The 15436-nt window shown below is 41.1% G+C and overlaps 1 pseudogene; it reads left to right on the forward strand.

Annotated features, from left to right (window-relative positions):
* The window catches only part of LOC149138984 (uncharacterized), a 110064-nt pseudogene that overhangs the window by 15294 nt on the left and 79334 nt on the right, over nt 1–15436 (forward strand).

Here is a 15436-nt window from a genome sequence, read left to right on the forward strand (position 1 = left end):
TCAGTTATTTTGATTGAGGGGCTTCATTAGTCACAAATTAGTTGAGGTAGATCTCATATAAATAGAGGTCGCCTTATTTGTCTTTTCATCATCACCTGTAGCTAAATTTGGCCTCTTTGAGAGATTTTGGCCTAGCTGAAATAGACTTGTATCTTGTGGAGATGTGATCTTTTGTGGAGTATTTGCTTGTGGAGACATTCTCTTGCTTTGGAGACACCATTTTGAAATAATAAATGATTGGTTCATGCTATTTCTTGTAAGTATTCTATGTTGTTGAATATCTCCATGGCTGTTGCATGGAATGGTTATTATTAGGGTTTTTATGTGCTAGTTTTTATTGAATATTTTTCTATGAAATCTTGGCAAAGCATTGTATGCATTACCCTTTAAGATTTGTGTGACAATCCCTTGACTGATGCTTCATGTTAAGCTCTCCTCAATGATTTTATTGGCTCATAAAATGGTAGCTAGGGTTCGAAAACTAGGGGTTTTTTATTATCCCTTACTCCATTTTAGGGTTTGATTTTTCATAAGTAGATCTCCCTCTAGTCTCCATCATGCAAGAACAAGCACTGGCCTTTCCACATAGGTGATCACACCATAAAATTTTCCCTAAACCTAGATCTCTCTCTCCTTTAAATTTTCGTCCCTTTAAGGTAAACCTCTAGGCTATAGTTATGGCCAAATTCAACTAGGGTAAGTGCGTTTTTCCTTTGGAAGGGTTCTACATGTGTTTTGTAACTCATTGCCTCAAAATCACACCTTTTCCATAGTGGATTCCTCCTTTTTAGTGCTGACGTAACAAGCCCTAGACAATTTTGCTCTAGGGTAAACCCTAATCTAGCCCTAGGCTTCAACCTGGGGGTTATTGAAGGCTTGTTGCCCCAAAAATTGATCATTAGTCATCTTGGTGAGCATTTTCTTGGCCTTGTATACCTTGGTACGCCTGTTATCATTGCTTATTCACTAAACCCTAGGTCACTTGTGCCCTAGATAGGTCTTTGGAGGGCACACTTTGCCTTGTCCATGCTAGATTGAGCCTTGTCCTTAAGTTGAGTGTTTTTCATTGACCTATCCTTGTCACCTCCTAGCCTTAAACTTAGAATATCCATTAGGTGACCTACATAGGGAAGCCTCCCTTGTGGTGAAAATCCACTAAAGAGTAGGAGGTGGTGGTTGTGGTGACAATGGGTCCCACCTCATAATGTTGTCACTTGGTCTAGTCCTTGTCTTGTGAGGCCTCTCATAAGGCTTGCTAGATTTTGTTGAAAATGATAGCAAGAAAGGGTTCCTTAATTTGTGGCTTAATTCAAGGAGCCACAATGAGTTTCTCCTTAGCATGGTTGAGTTTTCTATAAGTTAGGACAAATTCCTATAATTTAGTATTCGTTCCTAAAAGTTAGGACAAGTTATGAGGTAGTTAACTAATAGGCTGAAGTGGAAGGCTTAGTTTAGTGTCTTCTAGTGCAAGTTAGTTGTGGAAGCCAACATGCATGAGTTCCAAATCTAAGTTTTGGCATATCGAGTTACATTAGTTAGTTAGACTCACTTAACTCACTCAATGACTAGTTCAACTTACTAGAAATAACGACTTGCTAACTTTAGCCATTTGAATTGCCTTTAAAAGGAGGAACAAAGGCACATATTTGATCATTGTCTTGTGAGCACAAGTTGGTGAGACAAGAAAATAGAGCTCGCAGGTTTATGAGAAGGTTGCACATGTTTATGTGTGGAGCTTGTGAGAGAAAGGTGTGCTCAAAGAAACTTCTGTGCATTATTGGAGAGAGGAATTTCCTTGGGAATTGCCCAAGAATTTAGGAGCAACCTATGTGTAAGGAATTAGGAGGAAATTGAGGATCAGATTTTGGGTCTTGCAAGGAGTGTTTCAACTTAGTACAAGTAGAGGCAATCTGATTGTATTCTCTATTGAACAAGTTGTATTTGTAAGAGATCTATTGCTCAAATTTCTTCTAAAATTTTCAACAAGTAGAGGGTTTTCCCAGTTGGGTTCCCTAGAAAATTTTGTGCCTTGATTATTGTGATGGTGTGTCTATTTCTATTCCTATTTCGCTGCAAAATTTAGTAGAGAAATTCTATGTCTATATGAAAATAAAGTAGTTTTTAGATTGCTCATATTAGTAGTGGCAAAATTTCATGAATTTTCTACATGGTACCAGAGCTCGTGGAATAGATTTAAGATCATCACAAGTGCATCTCACATAAAGTGAAGGAGGTTTGAGGTAGCTGCAGTCCCTTAGGTGCTGATCTAAAGTGAAGGAGGCCAGGTTGGTTTATCCTCTTTTGCACAACCGAGATTGGGCACGTGCTGGATAAGAGTAAGGACAAAAACTAGACGAGTTTATTTGCTAGTTTGAGGGTTATTTCTCTATGTTAAATGGGCCGCAAAACCTGTGCTCTTTAGGAAGGTGACTGAACACCTATAACTCTATCTTAGAAAGACCGTAAGGATGCAAGGGGAGTTGGAACAAGGTTCGTATAGTCACCAGGAGGTAGCGCAAGAGGGAGGTCTATTGGGAGAGGAAGAGCGAAGTTTAGCAACAATTTTGGGCCGAGTTTGAAGGGTTGTAGTAGTTGCTACAGGTAGCCCAACCAGGGTCTAAGGTGCAACACAAATCTAGTAGTTTTGAGACAAAAGTTGACATCTCAGGTTGGGAATTCTCCTTCCAAGTTTTGTGTTGATGCTAAGGTGGTAATTTTCCAGGTTTGGGACAATTTTGGGGGCAACTTAAGTACAGGTGGAGGACTGTTAGTAGGTGCCTAATTGTGGCCAAAGAGCAGGTCTTGTGAAGGACAAAAAGAGTGCTAGTAGTGGCAGATATATTGAAGCCCAAGAATTTGCAGACTTTGAAGGACTAAAGGAGCAGTGAAGTGGGCAGCCTCCAAGCCGTAAGTACAACCTCTTGTGAAGGACTACAAGATTGTTAGTGGGTAGGTGTTGGAGAGTTCTCTAAGTAGGTAAGATGGCCACAATAGGGTTGAGAGATTAGGATAGACTTGATGGCGCCTTGAACTTTGGTGTTTGGAAAGTTTAGATGATATTCTTGTTGGACGAGTATGGACTACAATAGTTTGCTGAGAAAGGTGTTGCAGAACCTATAGATCTAGACCAGTTACGATTGTTCCAGAGGTAGATGGCCAAATCCAAGAGGATGATCCTAGATGGACTTTGGGATCATATAGTCCCAAATGTTTCCAGTAAGGATACCACAAAGGAAATGTGGGATGCCATTGTGAAGCTATACTAGGATTCATTTGAGAATCGTAAAATCATTCTCAAGGAGAAGCTAAGGGTCACCAAGATGCAAAAGGTTGAGAACGTAACTTCCTATCTCACCCGAGTTTAGAATGTTCATGATGAGTTAGTAGCTTTAGGAGAGAAACCAGATGATAGTGAATTGGTGCAAGTTGCTATAAACAGGTTTACCCAGGAGTGGGCTATTTTCGTTCAAGGGATTATTGGATGAGATAAATTGCTATATTGTGAACGCTTGTGGAATTTGGAGTGATTTCACTTAGGAGGAGCTTAGACTCAATCTTGTTAAGAGCAATAGTGGCAAGGGGTCGAAGGTTGAGAAGGAAGAGGAGAATCTCATTCTTATAGATAAGGCCAAGGGCAAGAAGGGCAAAGGAGAGGTCGAGTCTAGTGAGAAGGGCAAGAAAAAGGATCTAAGTAAGATCAAGTGCTTCCATTGCCATGAGTTTGGGCAATATGAGGGGAGAGGTTCTCCACTCTTTTCTCATCCGTATTAGGGCCTCTTGGATTGAGGAACTACCTATAGCCAACAGATATTGGAAGAGCGAGCGGCTTGCTTGCTTGCCTGGCTGGGTGCGTGGGCTTAACCGCCATACGAGATAGAAGATGTCTACCATCACACAATAACCGAGAGAGGTTGTATCAGTCAGCTGACTTCGTCGTTGTTTCAATCTTCTAGCCATTGTCTCGCCGGATTGAATAGCGGCCAAGTTCCTTGCCCTCTCTCTATTGCAAGGGTCTTCAATTGCAATATCTCTATTGGGCCTTTGTCTTTCTATCTATCTTTCTTCTGCGATCAATTGAACTATTTTTTTAGGTAGCCATTCAACACCATTAGCATTTATAGTGTCTTAGTTGATGCCAAATTTAGGGCAATGCCTACTGTACCATCTCCAAATTCCACTAATTCCCCTCCGCCGCAAGAGAAAATTGTCTCAGAGCACCTATAGGTGGAAGGGGTCGAGTTATCGATGTGAGATGGATCAATAGAGTAGATGATACCAGTGATAATGCGGAAACAGTACACATATATATAAAGGATCATGTTACTGCATCAATAGAGGTAGATGCATTTTCTGCCTAGTTTGAGAAATATTTTTCATTGATTGCTTGCATGGCAAGCTCAACAAATAGCAATATATGGTATATTGATTCAGGAGCATCCTTCCACATGACCGAGAACAAGAAGAGTTTCAACCACCTAAAGAAGAAGGATATGCAAGTTCAGATTGAGCTAGGAGATGATGGTCAGTATGCAACTGGAGGAGTTGGTACTATCAATTTTTAGAGGGAGTCATGTAATCTTCTTCATCTTAGAGACGTTCTCTATGTTCTAGGATTGAGGTAGAATCTTGTTTTAGTAGCTACCCTTGAGTACAATGGTTATGATATCATCTTCAACAGAGGTAAGGCATACCTCCAACACTTAGCTTTTGGATGTAACAAGCATAAAGGTTTGAGGGTGAAGAATCTCTACAAGTTGCAAGTAGAGACAGGTGCAGCCTTGAGCAACAAGGTAGGGAGTGCTCAGAGTAGAGAAGTGGTGGTTGAGAAAGAGCAGGATAGAGCTCTCAAGATGGAGCCTCAGCCAATATCTCAATTTCAACCTAAGCTAGTTGGCAGTTGGGTTGACCAGTTGGATGATGAGGAGCATAACCCAGGGCAAGTGGAGGCGACCACTCAGTCAGAGACTCCTAATATAAGGAGAGTTTGAGCTAAGTGGGTGAAGTATTTGTTTAAGGGAGATCAAGAGAGAGTTGGATCTTCCAGTATCATTTCCAGCCAGAGGAAGCAACCACAAAGGTACACAGGGTACATGGCACTTATCACTAAAGTAGTGGACTTGTAGAGCATGGTGGGAAAGAACCAGTCTTCGAAGCAGGTTCTGCAGAAGAAAGCATGGAAGCCTTTTAGTTCAGAGGGAGTAGCTGTAGAAGCGAATAACTTGGTAGTGTTGGAGACAGATCTAGGTGGATGAGGTTCTTCTAGGAACACCTTCCTCGCTAACTGGGTGTGTTGAAAATTATAGCGATAAAGGATTCCTTGATTTGTGCCTTAATTCAAGGAGCCACAACGAGTTTCTCCTTAGCATGTTTGAGTTCCCTATAAATTAGGACAAATTCCTATAATTTAGGATTCATTCCTAAAAGTTACTATGAGTTATGAGGTAGTTAACTAATAGACTGAAGTGGAAGGTGTAGTTTAGTGTCTTCTAGTGCGAGTTAGTTGTGGAAGCCAACATGCGTGAGTTCAAAGTCTAAATTTGGGCAGATCAAGTTACATGAGTCAGTTAGACTCACTTAACTCACTCAATCACTAGTTTGACTTTCCAGAAATAATTACTTGCCAACTTCAGCCATTTGAATTGCCTTTAAAAGGAGGAACGAAGGCACATATTTGATCATTGTCTTGTGAGCATGAGTTGGTGAGACAAGACAATAGAGCTCATGGGTTTATGAGAAGGTTGCACAGGTTTATGTGTGGAGGTTGTGAGAGAAATGTGTGCCAAGAGAAGATTGTGCACATTATTTGAGAGAGGAATTTCTTTAGGAATTGCGCAAGAATTTAGGAGTAGCCTATGCGTAAGGAATTAAGAGGAAATCGAGGAGCTGATCATTTTCTTGCAAGGAGTGCTTCAACTTAGTACAAGCAAAGCGAATCAAATTGTATTCTCTATTGAAACAAGTTGTATTTGTAAGAGATTTATTACTCAAATTTCTTTAATAAAATTCTCAAACAAGCAAAGGGTTTTCCTAGTTGGGTTCCCTAGAAAATTTTGTGCCTTAATGATTGTGATTCCACTACAAAATTTAGTAGAGAAATTTTGTGTCTATATGAAAAGGAAGTAGTTTTCAAATTGTTCATATTAGCAGTGGAAAAATTTCGTGGATTTTCTACAGATTTTAAGGCATCAGGCTCGAAGTGTGAAGATGCAATCAAATGTCTAATAGTTGGGGCAAAAACCTACTTGTTCTCTAGCCTTGAGATGACTACCTTCCAACTCCTTATAAAGCCACTGGTGTAATATTGTGGAATAAAGCTTGGAGAATGTATGACCCACCATGATAGTCCGATAGTTGTTCAGATTAGAACTACTCCCTAATTTGTGGATTAGATTAATAATTTGTTTGGCCCAGGATGGGGGGAAGCCTAAACATACCATATGGTTAACTAAATCAACAATATGGGAATGAAGGGACTAGGTGCCATGCGTAACAAATTCAACTTGAAGTGTTTTCTCATCAACTGTTTTGTTGGTACACATAGCTATGACTTCTCTCCTCATTTTCCACTCAAAGAAAAGGTGGAAAGCAGTGGAAGGAGACGTGGGTGGGAGGTTGTCTTGGAATATCGTCAAGGGAGGTGGTATGAGAGAACATGGTTTGGGGTTAGGAGAAATGGTATGGGATTGAGGAAAAAGGATGCACCAAAAGGCTTTGGAGGAGTGGCAGAGGGCATCACTAAGTTCTAGTTTCCTTTGAGAGAGAAATGCTTGTGTTTTATGACAAAAGAGATATACAAGGGCAAACATGTGCATGCAGATTTAATAAATTAGTATTAACTATGCTAGAAATCTAGATGCATGACAAGATTATGGGATGGCTCCTATTTTTTGAAACCCACAACTATGTTGCAGGAAACGACCCCTAACCTGGTGTACTTGTACCAGAAATGTCGAAACGTGGCCGAAATGCTTATATGGCATTTCCTGATTTGGAAACACATTGAAACATCACCAAATTGTTTCAGTGGTATTTCGACCCAAATCTACCCATTTTTGCAACTGATTTTTCTTGTGCGGGCTCACTCAAGAACCCAGGAAAGGGGTGGGGCTCTTATTTGGCTAAAAAAATCTAATCTACCACTAAAATTTATCTCTAATCACTCCACAAACTAATTTATCTCTAATCAATATATGCTCTAGTTCTGCTGAACAAGCTCCTTGTTCTATTTTTGTTGATGAGGATGAGGATGAGGATGAGATTTGTTAGCATATGTAATTGCACTTGTCTTTAGCTCATGTTTTTTTTCATTTTCAGCACATATAGCCATGTATAAAGGTGCCTCATGTATAAAGTCTGATTTGGATTTCTTGGATGTTTGGTCTTATCTGTATAGGAGAATTTTGGATTTTGTATCATGTAACCATCTAATAGATTCTATATAGGCTTGGTTTTCCTTCTAAAATGTCAATTCTTTAATTTTTTTCTCTTGCAAGATAATGTGTTAATAACTTATTTGTAATCTTTATATGTATATAATGTTTTTCCTGATGTTTCCATTATGGGGGACTCACATTTCCAGCCATAGCTATTTTGGAAACTTCCAGGCATTTCCATGTTTCATGCAACTTAGCTACAAACAATCAAATAGTTTGGCAGGTGTAATTCCTTTTTAACATTGGTATTCTATAAATTCGTAGTTGTGATCAAATTTTAGAAGACTTGTGAGTTACTTTTTCAAATAAACTGCCTATAGTTACCACACTTTGTGGATTGTCCAAGTTATAACAACACATTTGACATCTACATCAAGTTGCTAAACAATACTAGTATTTAGTTGGATTCTCAGCCTGTCTAGATATAGCCATATAAAGCTTGTAAAATTGTATTAATAAGTTATTTTAATTTTTTAAGGATATGATTTTGTTTTGTTTGTTTTGACCATCTCCTTTTGAGCATTGAGATGTATTCTTCCCTAAGTTTAATCTAACCTACTAAAACGAATTAGATTTACCTAATTTGCCCTTTTACCTATGAGCCCAGGTTGGTTTTGTATTCAACCTATATGATTGCATATGTATGGACTTAAATGAAAATGAAACCATGAGATCTCTTACACAGATCAAGGAAGTTCCCTTCTTATCTACCCTACTCTTCATTATGTTGTTTTTTTTGGTTATTAAAAATGCACACCTTTGGATACATTATTCTAAAACGAATATTAGAGAGCAAACACAATCTAGAAAGTGAAAATAGAATGCACAAAACATTTTAGTTGCAAAATGTGAAAACTTAAACAATGTTAAATGCTAAATTAATCTCAATTTCAATTTTTTCTTGATGTTATGCAGGTAAGTATAAATTCATCCTTTTGAAAAGTAGGCAGGAGTACATCACATTTTCAGGTGACCCTTGTCTCTTAATGGTAAGATAGATATTTCAACTGTAGTCATTATGTATGTTAAAAATGTAGATTTATTTATGCAGATTAACTGCAACACCAAATTTTATCATGATGGTCCTTTACATTTTCCTAAAGCATTATATTGGCCTCGAGATTTTCCTGAGAAACATTATTTTGGTGATGTAATTACCTAGATTACAAATTCCCCATGACTCAAAATTTGGCAACTTGGGATAGATAACTGCTCAATAGCAATGTCATTTAGAGGAGGAAGAGGAGGAAGATTTGCAGGGAGGTGGCCCTTTATACCTCCTATGAGAGACGAGCATGGGAACATCAAGAAGCTTGGACCTCCTATTCTCTTTCCGGTATGTCGGCCTATTTTATGTTTCGGAATTTTGAGCTTCCTTTTCTTTTTTATCTTAATGCAAAGAAACTATTTTAAATTATCAAAGGGAGAGCTAATTACATATATGCAGGACATAAAAGAATTTCCTCTCCTGCCTGAGATTTTAAAGAAGGATGAATAACTTGTGTCAAAGAGGAGGAAACTTAACAATTTTTGGGATGCATCACCGTACTATATTGAAAAACAAAAGGAAAAGACTGGTTAGTGTAATGATGTTTCATTAGTTTTCAGGATTTTTTATTTCTGGTTAAGCCAAATTTTGGCAAAGAAACAATTCATGCTTTGAAAACTTGGCTGTTTAAATTTTGCAATTACGTGTATTCGGTTACGGAATGATTTTCTAGCCTTTTCATTCCCCCCCACTATTTGGGTTTGTCTTTCCTTTAAGAAAATGTGGATTTGTGGTGTTTATGATTAAATTGAACTCACATTGGGTAATTTAATGTTGTGTAATGCACTATTGGTCATGCGTTACAAAGTTGGTTAGAACTGCAAAAAGATTTGGACAGACAATAGCAATGATACCTGATTCTAATTTACTAGGTTCAAGGATATTGGACAGATGTAATTTCTCTATAATGTGGCACTTTCAGATCATATATATTAGTCTGCAAACAAAAAATGTTAGTATACATAAATAGGTGTTCATACACACAATAGTAGTAAAGTATAACTATTTACAATTACTTTATCCAGGGCATTAGGTTTGGTCACTGCTATGGATTGGATCAATACATAACTTGACATCCATCTCGATGCTTTCAGAGTGGAACAATTGAAGGAAATTAGCTTACAGAAGCAGTTTTAGTGGTGGGACCTAGTTTGGAGAGTTGGGGTTTGAAACCTTCGAGGGCTAATTTGAAGCCTTAATTGACATTTTTGGGGGGATAAAACTTTGCCATTTAAGCTTCACACCCTGTGATGCTATTCTACACATAGAGACCTTCCCAATGATCCAAGAAAGATGTCAATCAGAGTTTGTATGCAAAAATTATGCCTCCTGGAAGTTCACCTATCGTGATTGAACACCATAATTCGAGAGGATTCCATGTTAGCACCAGTTACACATGGAAAAGCAGGTAGCCACATGGGGACTATGAAGAAGACTTTACAATGTTGAAGAATCAAGGGCAATGAGGTGTAGTGTGATTCTTCTTGACTTGATAACAATTTGTGGAGTCTTTTTACTTTTCGTGTTAGCTTAATCTTCTTCCTCTTCTTGTTAATGCATGTGTGTGTACTTCATCAAACTGCTACCAAAAACCCAAGAACAAGAACACAAGATGTTAGCTCTCTGCTAGGGCCAAAACCTCTCTTCTCTTGAGAGGAAAACCCTTTGGTAAATTTCTCTTATTGAAGCTTCTTATTGATCAATGCCAAACCCTAGACCCCTGACTAGAATTTCCTCCAAGCACAAGTCAAGTCCTTCATCCTTTCTACACTTTGTTCCCTGGCACTTAGTCTTTCGTCTTCTGGCACTTTATTCCCTGGCACTTCATCCTCCTTCTTCCAGCTGTTGATAGACCTTGTTTATGTGAGCTCTAGATGAGATGCTTCTCTTCTATACTTAATGATATCCTTTACTTATGTAGACACCTTCCTTCTTTCAACCAAACAAGCTCCTTCTTGAGATGTAGATGTAGACTTGGTGTGACTGTATAGCAGCCCTAGAACTTCGCACGTGTGGAAGGTATCCTTGTGAATTAGGGTCCTTTCACCTTCTCTTGAGAGAGAGTTTTCTTCGCTTGAGTAGGAGGCCTTGTAGGCCTATCTTTCTAGCCCAAACAAAGATAAATATAGTACTATTATCTTTCTCGCACATGTGACTATTTTCTACCCTAGAAAACAGTCCTCTTGACTTCGGTCTAGACTTCACCTTATTCGCTGCACTAGAGGCTCCCTTTCTCGTCACTTTTCCACCGTTTACTCGTTCCCTCACTTGGTTGATTTTAGAGGTAGATTACGTTATCTTTGGAGGAGTGGACAACCTCTATATATAGAGGTCTGTCCCTTCTTTAGGCCAACTAGAAGATTGCAGGCCGACTTGATGTCTTTGCTTCAGATAGCTTCTTTGATGGTGTCTTTGCTTTGAAGGAGACTTGACTTTACTTGAAGGGATATTCTTTGACTCTTATACAAACATATACAACGTAATATGCCCTTAAGGTCTTCAACATTTTCTTTTGACTATTTGACTCACCTATAGCACTTTAACATGTGCTAGACTTATTTCAATGAGCAAGAAACTCATTGACATATATTATAAAAATAATATTTCTTTTCTTGAATAAATACAAATACGAAAAGTACATTTATGAAGACCAAACCTAGTTACATTTCCTTCAACATACAAGAGTCAAATTGTAGCTCATGTTGAGGGTTGAATGGTCAAATTTAACCCTTAGTCGGCTATTGGGCTATGTTATAACTGGGCCACTAGGAGGAAAATGGGTTCCATTGTATTTCAGTGCATTTTGTTTCATAATAGATAAGATAAGATAAGATAATTTTATTAATGTCCAACAAATGACCATAAGAGGTCAATGGGACTATCGGTTACAATGATTACATCATTCCAAGCCGGTGGACCAAACGATCCCCTTTAACATTTCTTTTAAAAAGTAGAAAATACATCTATAATCTAAGTAAATGTAAATGTAGAAGCTAGAAGCTCTCGGCCTTGAAACAAAGCACTGCAATGGAGTAGAGAAGGAGAAGAAGAAGAAGGAGAAGAAAAGGCAGGGGTCTCCTGTCCATATCCTACTCTTAACATCCGAGGTCGAGAGAAGAAAACTGAGAGAAGCATGTCAAAGTCTGTTGTCCTGTGGGCATACTCGGTTGTCGCTGCTATCGTTTGGAGGTTCTAGGGCGCCTCCCAGGGGTGGATCCAATCCTGGAGCACTGGTGCAGTCTGGTGAGTCGCCCCCCCCCGGGACCGCACTGATCTGGTCTCAGTGTCTATGGGTCGGTCAATGGTTCTTTTGGTGCCCCGCACTGATGGTAGCACCCTAAAGAAGTTCGTGATCTTCTATGTAGTGTCCGATCTGGTGGCGGGCTGAAGAAAACGGGCCCGAAATCTAAAGGCCTCCTGGAGATGAAGTGCAAGGCATCTCAGATCAACATATCTGAGGAAGCTGGTCAAAGTCTGAGAAGACCTAAAGAGACAATGGAAATGACCTCGAATCTCGTAGTAAGCACGACATCCGAAGATGAAGTGTGTCTCTGTCTCTATCTCTTGTAAGTGACAGAGTTGCCAAATCCTATCTGCCCTATCGATGTGGTGATCTGTCTCCACCCGGAGCCTATGAGACCCAACTCTGAACTACTCGAGGGGGATTCTAAGGGCATGCATCCAATGCTGGAATGTTGATCCAGGTGGATATTGGTGGCCACCTGCCAAGTCCACCTGGACCCCCACCATTGTCCTTCTCACCCTTTTCAGTTTCCTTAATTGTAGCAAAACTTACTATTTTTAGCAGTTTTTCGGGTCCTGAACTTCCGGAGCCGTTTTGAGGCCCTAAATGACGTTTTTTTGGGATTCTGGGGCAACATGGGTCCATGGACCGATGTTGCCTCACAAAGTGGTAGTACTCGGATAGATCTTTCTAACGAGCTATCGTACGCGTCAAACGGAGATCGTATGCCAAAGTTACGACCCCGGGAAATTGATGTACCAATTTACCCAAACGAGGCCCACAATTTGGCGTTTCGTCTTCTAGGGTTAGATTTCGGAATGTTAAGGGTTTTCCATTGTTTCTCAACAATAAATAGGCCTTCGAGCCTCATTGTAACACAGTTTTGAGAACAGTTCAGAGGCATGTAGCCATCACATCTCTTCTCAGAGATAAGCTACCATCGCCCTAGCTGGTTTATTTCCATTTCTGGTTGTAAGCATATTTCAGTATTTTCCATTAATGAAATGAAGTATTATTTCCGCTGCATCTTTGTGTATATGGTTATCTCTGTAATTTGCTGCGTTCCTGTTTAAATCCGGATCAATGGTATTAGAGCGGTCTGCTTTTTCTCTGTTTTTCTTTGCATGTCCCCAACAAGGTCGGGATATAAGGAGTTAGGGCTTGAACTGGTTGAACCTTTGCAAGACCAGCCTCGCAAATCCCGACGGCCTCCCATGGCGGACGAGAAGAAAGACGAGGGGGCAGGAGATCCCATCAAAATCTTGCTCGAAGAAGCCCTCGAGCGACAATGGAACGTGATGATGGACAGCTTTGCCCAGATCCTTCAGCGGCTACCCAGAAGCAACGCATCGGCTTCCAGCAGCTACTCTGGAAACGCCACACCCTTTAAGGTACAAGTTAATTTTGAAATCCCCATATTCGAGGGTCAGATAGACGCAGATGCCGTAGATAAATGGTTAAATCTGCTAGAGGGTTATTTTTCTGTTCATGAATTTTCGAGTCGGGAAAAGATTGTTTTTGCTCTTCTCAAAGCAGCCCCCCACGTCAAGGACTGGTGGGAAACCTACTGCGAGCAGAAGGATGAAAGTACTGGCTCACTATTTTCAGCCGCACCCACCTGGGATTCGTTCCGGGATGCCATCAAGGAGCAGTACTACCCTGTCGGAAGCTATGAGGATGAATACATAAAGTGGACCACGCTGCGGCAGGGAAGGGACCAGGACGTGCCGGAGTTCACCAATCTTTTCCATACCCTTCGCACAAAGTTGGGTATCAAGGATTCGGAGCAACATTTGATACTCAAATACCGCGGCTGCCTGCACAAGTACATCCAGGAAGAAATACAATTCCTAAACATCCCCTCGCTCGGCGCAGCATACCGATATGCCGTCAAGGTCGAGCAGAAGTTGAAACAAAAGAAGCGAGACTTTGGATCTGCGAATCCAAAGCAGGGGAAAGGTGCCCGTAAACCACAGAACAAAGGAGAAAGCCAAGGCGGGACAGCCCAAGACAACCAGCCGAAGCTGCAAGCAAAGAACAGCGCCGTGAAGCCGAGAAAGGACACTGGAAAATGGTGCGAGTTCCATAAGAGCTCCACTCACAACACAAGCGAGTGTCGGGCCAAGCAGTCACTGGTGGCTGAGCTAAAGGTTTCAGAATCAGATGCATGTTCCGACTCTGAGTCAGAACCCGATAAGGGGTATGAAAAAGGGAAGCAGATCATTGATGCGGATCCCAGCGCCACTGTTGCTACCGCAAAGATCCAGAAAAATGAACTCGAAGATCCAGAGGAGGAGGAGCGTCTCTTCCACTCCCAGATGTGGGTAAAGGGCTCCCCGATACAGTTCATTGTTGATAGTGGGAGTCAAAAGAACCTCATTTCGGCAGAGGTCGTGAAGCGGTTGGGCTTACTGACCACAACACATCCACAACCATACACCATTGGGTGGCTTCACCAAGGACGAGATCTTCGCGTGAGCCAGCAGTGTCGCCTTCCATACAACATCAAGCCCTTCACGGATGAGGTATTGTGTGACATTGCTCCCCTTGAAGTTTGTGATGTATTACTAGGACAACCATACTTGTGGAAGCGACATGCTGTGTATGAATCAAGGCCCCGTGCTGTTATTATTACATTGGGAAATAAGTTGTTCAGGATACCAGAGGTAGCACCACCTGCCGCCATCTCTTTGATTACTGCAAAACAATGCAGTAAGATCATTTCCAAAACCAGGAAATTTGTTTTCCTGATGATACGCCCTCAAGGAAAGAAGAAGACAGTGGCCGCGGCCTCCAAACGGGGTCCCTCTGCACGACAACTACAGATGGACAAGGTTGTGGAGGAGTATAAGGACATCTTCACCTCCCCGGCAGGGGTTCCTCTGCACTGTCAAGTCAAGCACTCCATCGATCTGACCCCAGGTGTGCCGCTACCCAATGGACCAATTTATCGGTGCTCCGTTCTGGAGAACAATGAAATCAAGAGACAGATTCAGGAGCTCCTGTAGAAAGGTCACATCCGTCCGAGTTCATCGCCCTGTGGGAGCCTGATTGTGTTGGTACAGAAGAAGGATGGGACGTGGAGACTCTGTATTGACTATCGGGCGCTGAACAAGATCACTCTCCGTAATAGGTACCCGATCCCGCGGATTGATGACCTCCTAGACCAACTAAAGGGGTCGAAATATTTCAGCAAGATCGATCTGAAGTCAAGATATCACCAGGTACCAATCGAACCCTCCGATGTGTGGAAGACTGCCTTCAAATCCAAGGCGGGCCTCTTCGAATGGTTGGTCATGCCTTTCGGATTGACGAATGCTCCTGCAACCTTTATGAGGCTAATGGATGACATCTTGCTGCCATTCACCAAATCCTTTGTAGTAGTATACTTGGATGACATTCTGATCTTCAGCCAGAGTTGGGAAGAGCACCTCCACCACATCCGACAGGTTCTCCAAACACTGCGGAAACACAAGCTATGTGCCAATTTGGAGAAATGCACTTTTGGCATGACCCAGGTTCAGTATCTGGGATACATCATTGATGAACAGGGGGTACATGTCGATCCAGCCAAGATCCAAGTCATTCGGGATTGGCCCTCTCCAACCACTCTAACAGAGCTCCGCAGCTTCCTAGGTCTTGCCAACTTCTACCGCAGGTTTGTGTTGGGGTTTTCTCATATTTCTTGGCCCTTGAGTCAAGTCACCAAGG

This window comes from Pinus tabuliformis, chromosome X, assembly GCF_031772625.1.
Source record: "Pinus tabuliformis cultivar Carrire ecotype Pingquan chromosome X, CPIR1, whole genome shotgun sequence".
Lineage (NCBI taxonomy): Eukaryota > Viridiplantae > Streptophyta > Pinopsida > Pinales > Pinaceae > Pinus > Pinus tabuliformis.